We start from the raw sequence: 4,385 nt of genomic DNA, 5'->3' as shown, positions 1-4,385 counted from the left end.
TCCGCGCGGGAGGTTCTGGCAGAGCATCGGCCGGGGCGGCGGCGGTCTTCTCTTCGGCACATAGGGAGCCGAGCCGGGGCGGCGTCCCCGTGCCGTGTTGGTGGAGCCCCTCCTCCCGATGGGTGGCTGGTGGCTCCGTTGCTCGCAGCAGCCCCCATCGCTCGCCGGATCTGGCGGCCGGCCAGCACGCGCGGGGACTTGGTTGGGCCCGTTGCCGGCGAGCACAAGTCGCTGCCGTCCGCCGCTTCCTCATCTTTTGTCGTGCCTTGCGCCACCTAGCGCTCCCCCTTCGCCCCCTGCTGCTTGCCATGTAGGCGCCATAGCCATCGCTCCCTTGCCTCGCGCGTCACCGTCGCCTCGGTCCGACACCTCCAACTCCAAGCCACCGGTCGACGAGTGACACAATGCCACCCCACCACACCACCACGAGCGCTACTGGCCCAGCGGGGCCAGTGTTGCTCCCCTCCGGCCTCTCTTTTGAGGTCAACCCTGAGCCTCCTTTGTCCCGCGGCTCCACCTCCGTTCCCGTCCACCATGGCCTCTCCGTCTCGATTCGTCCGTCGCGAGATCCACGAATAGTTTGCCAGATCCACTTAATATGTACTGCGGGTTGATTTTGCGGAAACCGAGGGGCTTTTTCGCAAAACGCCAGCGACGACGGACGAGCAGAAGCACTCCGTGCTTTATTAGTAGGGAATACATATATATATACTAGCACATATGCCCGTGTGTTGCAACGGGAGAAAAAAAATACTAATCATGGCTGTCCAAGCATCTTCATACCAAATAATCAATGCTATTTCTATTGGGCATCACAGAATACATGGGCTGTGACAATTTTAAATTGTACAATGTTTTCTGCTGATCATATAAATCATGGATCAAGTTGGAGGCTTGCAAGTGATGATAACTTGCAAAACTCTTCTGGGTGACTCCTCTTCTAGTTGGGAATCTTGTTGCAATCATGTATCCGACCACAACACATACGCTGTAAAATAAAGAAAACCATGTTCATCCATCCTATTGCAGAGTGAACAACAGCATTCTGCAACTCGGCAAGAAGACTGAGGCGTTACAACTCTCTCTGCCGAAACATTACATAGAGACTGATTATGAACACAAGCAACACTACCGTCATATGAAGAATCACTCACAACGAAAATGGAGCTGACATATTTGTCCTCAAGCCAGCTTCCCACAAAGCAAATACAGGATGTAGTGCAAAATACAATGTTCCGTCGCGGCTCTCGGTTCCTCAATTACAGTATCTCAGGGAAAAATAAGGTTCCTACACATTTTGTAGTGATAAAAGAATTGTTGGGAGAGTAATAGTACCATTTGTTGAAATTCTCCCTGCAAGGAGAGCAGAGTCTGGCTCCTAAGATCGACTAAGTACCCTTCTCCGTAATGGAACATGCAGTAGCTGAAAGAACCACCTCAAGATGATTGGTCTCCTTGCAGACCATGCTTCTCCTCGAGCTGGATGCTTCATCTGATTGTTCAATCCATTTTCCTTGATGCTTCATCTGATTGTTCCCTATTTGTTTCTTCCCTTCCTTATTTCCCTGTTAAGGGAACTCAATTCTTAAACTTATTTCTCGCTGTTGGCTTATTGATGATTCCGAAGACTGCTTGTTGACACCTAGGAAATTCAAAGGCATAAGGAAATTAAGAGGATTGGGTGTAAAGGGGCGAGGTGGGACTATTTAATAGAAGGAACAACCATCATTTCCACAAAAAACACTGGGCTAGCTTAGTTGGTTGTGGCAATAGGTATGCGACACGGAGATGGCTTCGTGGGGCGGGTGTTTTTGCCCAAGAAAATTGAGCGAGGGAGGGTAGGTGAACAGATCAAAAATACCATCAAGTCAAGTTGGTCTTTGCTGCAGCTAGTTGCACCAAGAGTTGCTCTATTACATGTACTGATGCGCGGTAAAAGGATTTAGATTCTCTAATGTTATTGTCTAAAACCAACAAGGAATAATAAAAATAATATTTGATCAAGGATGATGCAGCTCCTTCAGCAAATTTTCGTGAAGTTCTGTTACCTGGTATAACATGTTTACTATTTGTATTATCACAGCTAACCACTAATGCGCACCTTCAACCAAATAACTACAGAGATGTACAGTGGAACCATTTAGTACCTGTGACCACGACGGCGATCTTTTTTTGCTGGAACTGTTCTTTTTTTTTTGCTGGGGCCGGCCAACTTTTTTGCTGGAAACATAAATTTGTTCTGTTGGCAAAAAATATAAATAGAGCATTAACTAACAGCAAGGCTATTGGATTTTGAAACCACAATAGTGAAATAAATAGGTAGAAATTCAGAAGAACTACTGCTATTTAGAACTGTAGTTGTTTAAGTCTGATATTAAAAAGACCAGTGTCTAAGAGTCAAACTACCTAACTGTGGTATTAAGCACGACAATCAAATGTTAAAAAGATCAGCTTTGTGGTACGTCGTAACTAAACATATTCTGAAATCTGCATCCACGGGGAGATAAAAGTCGCTAGCTAGCACAACACATAATCTTTTTGACATCTAAAGGACCAGCAGAGTAGCACATCACTGTTATACCTTAATAGTAACTGTTAAGAGAAGGAACAAATCTCGCTGGGAGACACCAGATACCATCACAACTTTGAACCTGCCACAAGGGATATCTCCCACGACGTGCCTCTTAAGACCAAATTCAGCAATCAACACCTCGTCAATTTGCTCTACGAAGTTCAGGCAACCATCATTAGGCACAAAGTCAGCAATCTTCTCCCGTTCTTCATCAGGTGGTGGACACAAGCACACTTAAGGATGACCGAGCTAGGTTGCTTGGCCTCAATAGTGGATACCACACCTGGGTAGCGTGTTGGTCAAGTACTTGCAGATGCTATTGCCGTCGCTCGCGCTCGAACATAGGGTTCGTGGGATTCCCGGTGGTATGTGTGCGTGACCTTGTCGGAATGGGGGTGCAGCAAAAAAACTGATTCCAATCCACACCTCTTTTAGATAATAGCACAAAAGATGGGAGAAGTTACAACATAAGTACATGATGAAGGTTGATTTATTATCTCAAAAAGATAATATGGTTGGTCCATAGAGATTTAGCTATCCTTAAACATAGGCTTAAAAACTGCATTAAATTTTTATGCAGCGATGACAGATGAATAGGGGGCACATGGGATACTGACCTGATACTTCAGAGAAGAATGGTCAACAGTTAGCATTAGAGGATGTCAATTCTTGTTGCGCTTCATTCAGAGATATGTGCCTCGCATCATGTCATACATAACCAGAGGTCCTTTTTCTGTCTAACCAATCTTCCATCATGACAGAGATATGCCAATGACAGTTTTCCGATACCTGACTTTTAGACGTAATGGAGGCACAATTACAATATCTATTCTTCATATAAAAAACAGAGGGCTTGATGATCCTTATTGAAGATCTGAAAACAACTGAAGATATTGTTTGTATAGAAATCAACAATTATATGTCCAATTAGTTGTTGCCAGCAACCAATTGGTGAATCAAATAACAACGATTTGGAGCCTGAATTAAAGGAATTGGTTCAGTTAAATCTTGAGTCGATGCCTAGGTTGTTACCTGACGAAAACATCATGCTGCCCCTGCCACCGGCCCAACAACTTGAACCCCGTCCTTCTCTGCATCAAGACAAGCCATAACGCCAGTCAAAGATCTAGCTTGTGAACTCTGCCACCATGCGCTCGCTGTATGGCGCCACCATGCATGTGAATTTCAGCAATTTTGTTTTGAGTAGAACAGATCACTCTTCTTATTTTGCAATTCCTTTTTATAAGCTGTATATAAGAGCAACCATACTGTGCTTTTCTATTTAAAAATTGAAAAAAAGTCATCTCTTATAGGCATAACAAAAAAAAGTGGAGGGCACTGTGAACATCAAATTTGTATATTAGCACATCTCACGGGAAATATTTTGCTAATTCATGAATTAATACACATGCATTAGCCATCACATTAGCAAGTCTATAGATACATGCCACTCTGTAGCTGAGAATCAATTAGAGATTGAAAGCAAGATCTGTTTTCGGTGGCCGCTGTGCATCAATTGAGGAACTTTTTGTGGCTGCTCTCCATCGAATAGCAATTGAATCTCAATACCAATTAGAGAAGGGAGAGGTCGCAATGCTTATTAGAGAAGGGAGAGGAACTTACAGTAGCTACTCTGCATCAAATGTGCCGATGCAACACATGATGTTTCCTTACCTAGGGACTTGTCCCTTCAGCCGGCGTCCAACGGCAGCAGTAGCACCACCGGTGCTCCAATCCAGCCCCGCAGGATCCCGCCACCTCTTCCTTCGCTTATTCCTCCCGGCTCTCTCTCTGACCGCACGCAGTGCAGCCG

General features: G+C 45.0%; 1 long non-coding RNA gene across 6 annotated transcripts; it reads right to left on the bottom strand.

Moving 5' to 3' along the window:
* Positions 1-991: 991 nt before the first annotated feature.
* Positions 992-4,379, bottom strand: LOC119267793. Of its 6 annotated transcripts, none has more exons than XR_005132630.1 (5): positions 3,605-4,379; positions 3,190-3,456; positions 2,582-3,000; positions 2,148-2,239; positions 992-1,642 (listed from the first exon to the last, which is right to left on the bottom strand). It is a non-coding gene; the product is annotated as an uncharacterized LOC119267793 (long non-coding RNA). The 6 variants fall into 6 exon arrangements; XR_005132631.1 differs by having other exon boundaries at positions 3,190-3,446; XR_005132629.1 differs by having other exon boundaries at positions 3,190-3,663; positions 4,196-4,379.
* Positions 4,380-4,385: the final 6 nt, after the last annotated feature.

Source organism: Triticum dicoccoides, chromosome 3A (assembly GCF_002162155.2).
Source record: "Triticum dicoccoides isolate Atlit2015 ecotype Zavitan chromosome 3A, WEW_v2.0, whole genome shotgun sequence".
Classification (NCBI taxonomy): Eukaryota; Viridiplantae; Streptophyta; class Magnoliopsida; order Poales; family Poaceae; genus Triticum; species Triticum dicoccoides.
The sequence above is the reverse complement of the archived record's forward strand: the minus strand, read 5'-3'. Positions and strand labels throughout refer to the sequence as shown.